This window comes from Perognathus longimembris, chromosome 4 (assembly GCF_023159225.1).
Source record: "Perognathus longimembris pacificus isolate PPM17 chromosome 4, ASM2315922v1, whole genome shotgun sequence".
Taxonomy (NCBI): Eukaryota; Metazoa; Chordata; class Mammalia; order Rodentia; family Heteromyidae; genus Perognathus; species Perognathus longimembris.
The window spans coordinates 43,835,325-43,845,275 of NC_063164.1; positions in this window are offsets into that span (position 1 = coordinate 43,835,325).

Consider the following 9,951-nt stretch of genomic DNA (forward strand, 5'->3'; position numbering starts at 1 on the left):
GAATTTGCAGAATATCAAAGTCATCCCAATCTTTTAGACACAAAGCCAGTGATCCCCTATCTCTGTCTTCTTCACCATCTACCAGAAACTTCTGTGATGACACCTTTCTATACAATGGTTGTTCAAATCCCAGTTGAGTAGATGTGAGAGAGGCATTATTGGGATCAGCTAGAGAGGATGGTTGGCCAGAGCAGTTATATGTGGTGTGGTGACAGGGCAGTATCTTATTTCTTTGCTTATAGTTTTCATTTATTGCCCTTCCAGGAATAGCCAGCCATGCTATCATTGCCTGGGTTCTCCCCTCCCCCATCCTTGCAGGGTTTAGAATCAGCTCACTTCCCACACTAATTAGAGATTTTAATATTGCTTTTAAAATGCCTGAAGATACTGCTCTTTCTCTAATCGGAGCCTTTATAGAAAAGTAGGAAAATCAGGTGAAAAAGGAGAGATTCTTCTTGGATTTAAATATTCATTTATCCAATTAACATATGGCATGTGATTAATGTATATTTCGTGCTTACTGCCTTCCAGAAGCTGCATTAAAGACTCAAAAGTAGTAGACAAAGAACAAATTGTCTAATGTTTATAAGCATTTATCTCAGAACAGAGAATTCTAATAGAGATGCTTAAATTTTCAGTTGTTATCAAGAAATGAACATTTTTTCCTTCCTGAAAAACTTGGTTCTCTTAACAGCATCTTTTTTGTGCTTAAATTCAGGGCATCTCTTGCTTAGCTTTTCCAGTCAAGGCTGGTGCTCCACCACTTGAGGTATATTTCTGTTTCTGGCTTTTTACTGGTTATTGTAGATAGAGTCTTCTAGTTAAGATCCTCAGATCTCTTCCTCTTGAGAAGCTAGGATTATAGGTACCCAGTTAAGACCACCTTTTAAAAGTCTCACTCACTCTTTCTAATAACCCACTCTGAGTTCCATTCAAGGTGCCGAAAAGTCCCAAGGTTAAGTTCTGGCCCTCCCCTCCTCACTCCCCACTGCTGCATTTGATTTCTCCATTTTTAGGAGATCTAAACTATACCCTAAGTTGTTAAGTGGTATTTAAACCTTGGGAGTTCAATTCTCCAGGCTTAACCTTTCCTGTCAGCCCCAGATCTGTATATTTTGTACCTGTACCTATACTTGGCTCTCATGGGTCAAGATACATGGAACACATGAAATGGAAATTTTAGTGCCTCATTGCATGGGAACTATTCTTCCACTCAACCTCTCTCTTTACAGACAAATAATATTTTATATTTCCAGTCATTCAAGGCAGCACTTTGGAAAGTAAATCCTGGATTTGGCTCTCTATCCCTAAGTCAGTCAATTTGACCAGTAATATATATTCAAAGCTATCTTCTTCATATTTCCTGGTTTTTCTTTTTGCAACAGTTCCTGATCTTCTTTTATTTTCTGTACCATTCCTACCCTTTCCCAAGATTCCCTAATATGACTTGGGTTACTTGATAACCTGATTCCTTGTCTTCCTTCATCCTTCCCACATCAGCAATTTTCTACATAGAAGCTAAGGGGAACTTTCAAACTTTTACATCATTTATGCATCAAATCCTTCAAATAGTTGCCTTTTGCTCTTATAATACCAAGTACAAACCATAGGATCCCTTTGATCTGACCTCACTTCTGTCTGAACCTTGCCACTAGCATTTCTCTCTAAAGCTCCTGGCTTTGTTATAAATGCCCTTTTAAATTTCCTTCACGTGCCTCAAGCTTCTTATGATCTTTGCCCAGCTTGTTCTCTGCCTGGACAGATAGCCTCGGATTTTGCACATGATTCCTGTTTTCCTTTCTTCCAATTCAGTTTAAAGGTCCTTCCCTACAGAGGATTTTCTGCCCATTCAATTTATTTTTGTCATTTTTGGCAATTCTGAGGTGCAAACTCATCCCTCCTTCCGCCCCCCCCCCATTGCTAGAAAGCACTCTAAAGTTAGAGCCATACCATCTGATTTGAAAATAATCATGATTTTATCTTTTCTCTGGGAATCCTGTTCATTCTTCACAGAAATCATACATTTACACATATGTACTATATATTCATATATACTTTAAAAATATGTTTATTTAAAAAATGTTCCCCATAGAATAAGAGGATAAAACCCATGTCTTCGGTAATTGTTGTACCAATACCATGTAATATGCTGCTAGAAGGAAGAGGATCAGTGTTTAAACTTTAATATCTCCTATGTGACATCACTAATGTCATAAATGGAGCCAATCATTATGTTGAGAACCATCATGATGAGCCTAACTCAAAAAGCCAACCATTACATGGTCTCACATATGTGAAGAATATACATCTAAGATGATGATTGATTATATGGAGTATACATCTAAGATGATGAGGAGGAGGAGGAGCAGGATGGTAATGACATCAATGATAATAGGACATGGATGTAAAAGAAGCACGCATTTTTGCACTCACACATGTGTACGCGTGTGTGCGTGCACACACACACACACCATAATAAACCACACTAATCTCTACTTGTAAAAGAAAGCAGTCAGAAGTGAATAAATAGGAGTATGGTAGAGGGAGTAAATTTGTTCAAGGTATGCCATGGGCATGCATGGAAATATAATTCAATCCCTTTATATTACAAATGTATGTTTACTGAAAAAGTAAAATAACAGAACTTTATCTAAAACATTAAAAGTTTCTATTTGTGCACTGTTGCATGTAAGATAACGTAAAATAAGTGTAGACAGAGGCAAGGTTATAAAAAAAGTTGCTCAAAAACTGAAACAGTCCCACAATTTCAAAGGAAGCTATGTCTTCTGTAATGCTATAATGTGACCAAGTATGAATGCAATGTACCTGGGCAGAGAGAGAATTGCTAGCAAATGGTGTAGCGATAAAAGACAGTTTTGAGACCTAAACTTGGGCAAAATGAAGCAGTGAAAATGGAAGAGTTGATACAATACATTGAAGGAAAATCTGCCATGGTGCCAGGTCAAGGTAGGTGACATGAACAAGTCAAATAGGACCATCACTTCCAGGCCAGATGGCTGGGATAATGGTGGTATTTTAAAAAGAAAAATATATCAAAGAAAACAAGTACAGAATGGGTGGACTGGAACTGGAGAGTATCTGCATCATGTTAGTTGAGTTGTTCTAGGGGTAAGTTTCAATATTGCTAGAATATCTAGGTAGATATATCAGACAAGTAGTGTTTCATAATCAAATATTACTATTTAAAACAATTAGAGACACATACATAAAGGAGCTGTTTGCGATCTTTCTCTGATTTTCTCTTATCCAATCTTCAAAGACATTCCTCTCACCATCTTCTGCCTGAATCTAAATCTCTCAAGTTGAGCTCTTGAGGATTCAAACTTAGGACAACAGAAGATTCCACACAAAACAATGAGGTTCTCTAGGAAAACAGGCTCCTGTTCCTTAATCCTGGCAGTGCTATTAGAATGCTATTCCTGAATCTATTTGCTTATATTCATTTATTAACTTACTTAATAACTTTTTTGAACATCTGTTAAGCATGATTGAGAAATGTTCTGCATAAGCTGATAAATAGATTTGAAATCCTTCTCTTCTTTAGATGTGAATTCCAAGAAGGTAACCCAGAAATAAACTAGAAATATTTCCTCTTTTTACTTCTATCCCTTTTCAGTATTGACAAATAAGCAGATGATGTTTCCTGCAGCACTACTATGCATCTATTGTTTCCCTGCTCAGATTATTAATGGCTTCTTCTCCAAAACAAGTCAAGGTTTCTTGCCTGAGGCTGAATGCCTCCATGACTGCAGTCAAAGTAACTCTTTGTACACACCAACCTATTGTACATTTTTCTTTGCTTCTCTTAAAGTTCCTTTTAGTTTAGTAATTATCACATCAAGAAATAACTTCTATCTTTATATAAAAAAGTGTCAAATGCCTATAACATAGTAAATAAAAGAAATTCACCAGATGGCAAGCTTTTCTTGTCTAGTTCTGCATGATTTTTTTTCCTATGGTAGAAGTAATTTCCATACATTTTACATTTTGCTGTTTTTTTTTTAAATCCTAAAACTACTGGTACATTATAACATCTTAAACCAATCTCTATTTCATGCTTCAGTTCAGTAGCAGAAACAATTGCTGGTCTTGTTACAATATATAAAGGACCTTGTTGAAAGCCAGGCTTGTCTCCGAGCTCATAGCTATTATGTGACAACATTTTATCACAGAAGTAATCTGACCTAGAAGATTGGATTTGTGCTTTAGAATGATGCAACAACTGGTTCATGTAGTATCTCAAAGTCAGAGGACACAGACTTTATAGCATCCTTCTGACATTATCAGAGGTCAGAATCCTTGTAAACCTACAATGTAATATTGTCTTACCTCAAGTCTCCTGTACACATGACTCCATCAGAAAACAAATGTAGTCCCTAGGCAATGTGCAAAAAGATATGATGCAGAGTATGGAGTTGGTTAATTTTGTATAATGTAATGTAACACAATAATCACATATATCCCAAGATCTTTGAGGACAAAAAAGTAATTGAAGATAATATTTTTATTCTTGAATAATTGATATTCTACAAGAAAAATTTGACACCAGAAAATAATGTTAAGCTTCTAAGAATGTGTGTTGTGAATATATCACAAGATATAATAGTGCTATTTTCAGGAAATAAATATGGTTTAATCCTAAACCAGTCTGTCTGCCTTCCTTCCTTCCTTCCTTCCTTCCTTCCTTCCTTCCTTCCTTCCTTCCTTTTGTTCTTTCTTTCATGTTGGTCTGTGTTTCTATCTTTCTCCAGAATAACCTGGAGAAAAACAGGTACCATTCTTTGTTGACCAGATTAAATAGAGATAAGAGAACACGACAGAGGCAAATACCATTAGCAAATCAGATGGATGTAAATAGTGGAACAAGGGTATGTACGCTACTTCGTAAGGACAATAGTGGGAAATAAGAAAAATAATTTAATGTACCACCATTCTGTCAGCTATTTAGAATGGAGCAGAGGCATTTTGGAAATAACTGTGATTTTATTAGTAAAATATATTATTTATATATTTGTTTTACAAAGTCAAAAATAATATATCAGTTTTGTTTTATGTTGGCAGTGGAAGAACAGCAGATAGCTCAGGCATTCTATTTTTGTGTATACAGAACATCAGGGTTTGTTTATGACAGTTGCACAGTTTGCATATATTGACCTTAGAAAATAAATTTCCTCTGTTTACAGAAGCTGGAAAAAACTATGTTAATTTTAAAAGTATGTGATACGCATAAGGAACTTGTTAGAATTATAGATACAAGTGGGAACAATTAATTTTGTACCTATCTTAACACTGAACAAAAGGTTAGCACACTAATTCTATATAATAATAATAATAAATGATATAAATATGGACCTCATAGATTGTTAGTAATCATTGCTTTTTCCACTGCTTGCATAAAAATATCCAGGCCTGCTTTAAAACCAGTTTACAGATTAAGGAGGAATTTGGAAGATGTGAAATTCATTATAATGAATTTGCACACCCTCCTTGTTACTGAAATTAGAAGGTTTAACTAGAGTGTTAGTAAAATAATATCCATTTTCAAATATTACAACTTTTAATTCATATAGACAGCAAGAGAGTCAAGAAACCATATAAAAGCGGATGAACAGATGTCTAAGTCATATGACTCAGTTAATAACATTACTAAAAAAGGTAAAAGCCAGGAGTTTTTGGCTCATACCTGTAATCCCAGCTACTCAGGAGGCTGAGATATGATTTTCCCTTTTCTCAACCAGTCTGGGCAGAAAAATTCAAGAGACTTATTTGCAATCAATCAGCAAAACATTCAGAAGTGGTAGTGTTACTTACGTGTTAGAGCAGCAATCATGAGTGGGAAAAGATAAGCAAGAGTGTGAGGCCCTAAATTCAAGCCTTTTAAGGGGCAAAAAAATTTATAAAGTAGAAAATAAAGGTGATATATATACATATATATGTATATACACACATATATATCACAGTGTGTTATGTGGTGTGTGTGTGTGTTTGTGTATGCATGTGCACATGTGCATGTATGTAAAATCTATCTGTCCATCCCTTGGTCTGGCAGAATGGAAAAGTTTAACACACCTTTCCAGGTTGGTGGGTAACATACTTCTTGTGTGTCACATTTGTCTTTCCAAAGACTTACTACTTTTTGGACTTGTATCTATGAGGCCTTTGGTAAATGACAAAAAAATCAATTTCAATTACATAAATCTACACAATTGCAACTAAATGTTGCACCTAGCTACACTTATATAGAGATGAAGGTGTTTTAAAAAAATAAGTTGTGATTCAAGAGGCATGTATGCACTCTGCTGGCCAAGACTTCTTTGAGGTTTTAAAAAATTCAAGCTGTTCTCATTGGCTCAAGCCAATGAGACTCCATGCTCCTTGGGAGGTGATGAACAGCAGTTCAGGATCCTAAGCTTTCTCTGGCAAAATGTTTGTGAGATACTATCCTGATCCTATCCATGTCCTGATTGGACATGGTGGCATGAAGGTATCCCGAACCATGGGGGAAGTGCAGTGGTTAGGCACTGTGGCTTAAATCTGTCATTCTAGCAACAAAGGAAAACACTAATAGGAGGATTACCTCCATACTCGGTCATTCAGGATTCAGACTGGTTACATAGCAGCTAATGCTGTTTTACCAAGCCTTCTTTCTAATGTATCTACATTTTATATACTGACTTCATTGAAACTTAGAATAATATACTGAGTTAAACAGGATTATATATTTCTTTACCTTCCAAAATGAAGTTGGCCAATGCAAGTGGCTGGACTCCTGATCCTCACAATATCTCACAAGAGTACCAGAATAGCCTATCTAGAGGCTCCATTATCATCAAGAGTGCCAAGCTTTAGATCTCTGGGAACAGAAATGAGGCTAAAACAGGAAAATCCCAAGACCATCTTAAAGTTTAAATTAATCAAGATCAGTCCACTTAACCAAAAGCAAAACTGGGGAAATATTCTGGAAACTTGGAAGCCAAATGAACAAGAAGCAGGCTTGAATATTTCTAGATAGTTACTGTAAACAAAACTGAAGTATCCATAGTTTTCCTTCACTGACTTTGGCATCTTAAATTATGGAAATTTCTAAAAGCCTTGCCTTAAGTATTAACAAAATAGTCAGGCACTGTTGGCTCAGGACTGTAATTCTAGCTACTCAGTAGGCTGAGATCTGAGGATTGTGGTTCCAAGCCAACTCAGGCTTTGAAGAATACATGAGAATCTTATCTATAATAAACAACTCAGAAAAACTAGAAGTAGTGGTGTGGTTAAAGTGGTAGAGCACTAGACTTTGGCAAAAGAAGCTCGGGGACAGCACTCATTTTCTGAGTTCAAGCTCCAAGACCGAAAAATAAAAATAGACAAAATGAACTTGTTTAGTTTCTAGCTCAGTCGACTGCAGTTTGACAACTTATTCCTTGTTTTCCTTATATATCAAGGAAGCCTTAGAAATGTAAACTTAACCATTTTCTCCCTTGGGCAGTTTCAGAAGCCCATTTCCTCTCCTTAGTGCTTCTTACTAAGTGCAACATCTTGGAAATTGGGTTGAGGAATGAAATTAGCTAGAATGGCTTTCTAGATCCAAGGTAGTCTAACTTTAATAATGAGAGAGTTTATTATAAATAATTCCTGGGCCACCTGATCTATTTCAACACTGTCTAGATGGATTTTTGGGTTACGACTAGTTAAGATGAAATTATACTTTCTAAATTTGTAACCATAATTATGGGGAAGTTATATTAAAATTTAATGGATTATTACTAACTTAATACTATAATTAGTATATTTTAAGGCTTCAGTAGCATTCAATAATTTTATTTATGTATTTAATTTAAGTAGCACTAGGGTTTGAACTCAGGGCTTTTGCTTGTTAGGGAGTCATTTCTTTATTATTTTTTGCTTTAGTTATTCTTCAGATAAGGTCACAAACATATGCCCAGACTAGCCTGGACAGAGATCTTTCTATTTATATTTCCAAAGCAACTGGGATGACAAGTGCATGCCACCACAACCAAATTTTTATTGTTTGACTTGGGGGGTCTCAAAGACTGTTTACCCAGGCTGCACTTGAACCAGGAGCCTGCTTCTTCCTCCTCAGTAGCTAGGCTTATGAGCCACCAGACCCAATTAACCATTTTGTTTTGTTTTGTTTTAGAGCCAGCAGCCATGGTTCATCGTAGAGCCACAGCCCTTAGTAGACAAAATAAGGTCTGGGTGAGAATGATCTGAATCTTAATATCATCTCTCTATTATAATAGTCACTTCTGTAAGTCTCACATTTTATTCACAGGGAAAAAGCATCACTACAGGGTTTTCAGCTATTAGTGATAGAAACATCCATAAATCTTCGTAAAAGTCAATTCAATTTCCAACCAATAATAGTTTAAGGAATGAACAAAAATTGCTTTTATAACTCCATTGAAAATAATTTATTTAATCAAATGTAATTTTAGTGGTTTGACTGAAATAAATCCTGTTTCTAGGTCCCTACCGGTGTTGATGGTAGATATTGCCAATGGGCATTTTTGCAAATTTGAGTCCTGTTATTCTAAAGTAAACCACAGAGCTGAAAATGGACAGAGACACACCAAACTTCTCCCACTGTCCTGGTAACAGTCTTTCTGAATCTAAGTATTAGTCACACCGGACTATTTTTAAGCCAAGAGAACCATCTGTAGCATAAAACAACAAAAAATGAAAACCCTCTTAGATTTTATAACCTCATTGGTTTATCTTTCACAGACAGAAATTCCAAATGGGATTTGACTGCAAAGTAGAGGAATTCCTTATGTTTTACAAGTCAGATCAGTTAAGAGAAGAGGCACATGCAGGCTGAAGGTATTATTTGAAATGAGATGATAATCAGACTTGTAAACAACATCAAAAAGTCTCCTGTATGGGAATTAAACTGGAGAGAAGCATTTGTTAGAAGGTAAGCCTGGTTCTTTTATGTCCTTCTGTATTTGTAACTCAGATGTCTTTTAATGATAAAATTGCCCTCTGTTTTTTTGAAACCTCTCAGACCACTTGTCAGTGCCTGTATCTTCAGGACTCTGATCTCCCTTTTTCAGCTCCCCTATCAAAACAAGAATGACTCTGAGGTCATCCTTTTACCCTGACTGTGAATGCTTTCCTATCTAATAAAGAAATATATCTCTAGACTGGCTTTGTCCTGATAAGTAGTTTGGGGCATTGGCAAGTAAACTACAGAGAAGCTTTATTTTCACTATATTTATTCTATGCTTATATAAGCATTCTTTCTCAATAAATAGTGATACTTGCCCTGTTCCAGCCATATTTCTGATGCAACAAACTCAATATTAAGACAGGATCCCACACTCAAGAAAATTATGGAATATTCACATTGAAACAAATAAATGCTATAATTAACAAATTGTTCATAGGGACAAAGAAGGGAGTGGGCACGTATGAAAGTCAGGAAAAGCTTTGCTTGACCCAAGGGGAGAAATTTAAATTGAACTTTTCAATATATATAGATATTTACCAGGTAGTTATTGAGAAGTTCTAAGAAGAAATGGAATCACATGGTACTTTTAAGAAACTATGCATGTAATATAGATCACATGGAGATAGGAATGGGCATGTGAGAGGTAAACAGAATTTGGATCATGAAGAGCAGCTGTGCTATGCTAAGATGAATGGATTTTTATTGACATTACATGGTAGACTAAGATATCTCGGTAGACTAAAGGGATGTAAGATGGGAAGCAGGTAGTCCAGTTAAATAACTTGTATATTATAAGGAATAAAGATGATGCCAAGAGTGAAAGTTAAATGAGTATTAAAAGCCTACAAGTCAACTGAAAGGTGAGATTAGGGAATAATTGAACTTGGCATCCACGGACCTTGTGTGACTGGATAATATCATTCATCATGGTAAAATATAGAGGAACAGATGTTAGTGTGAAGGTA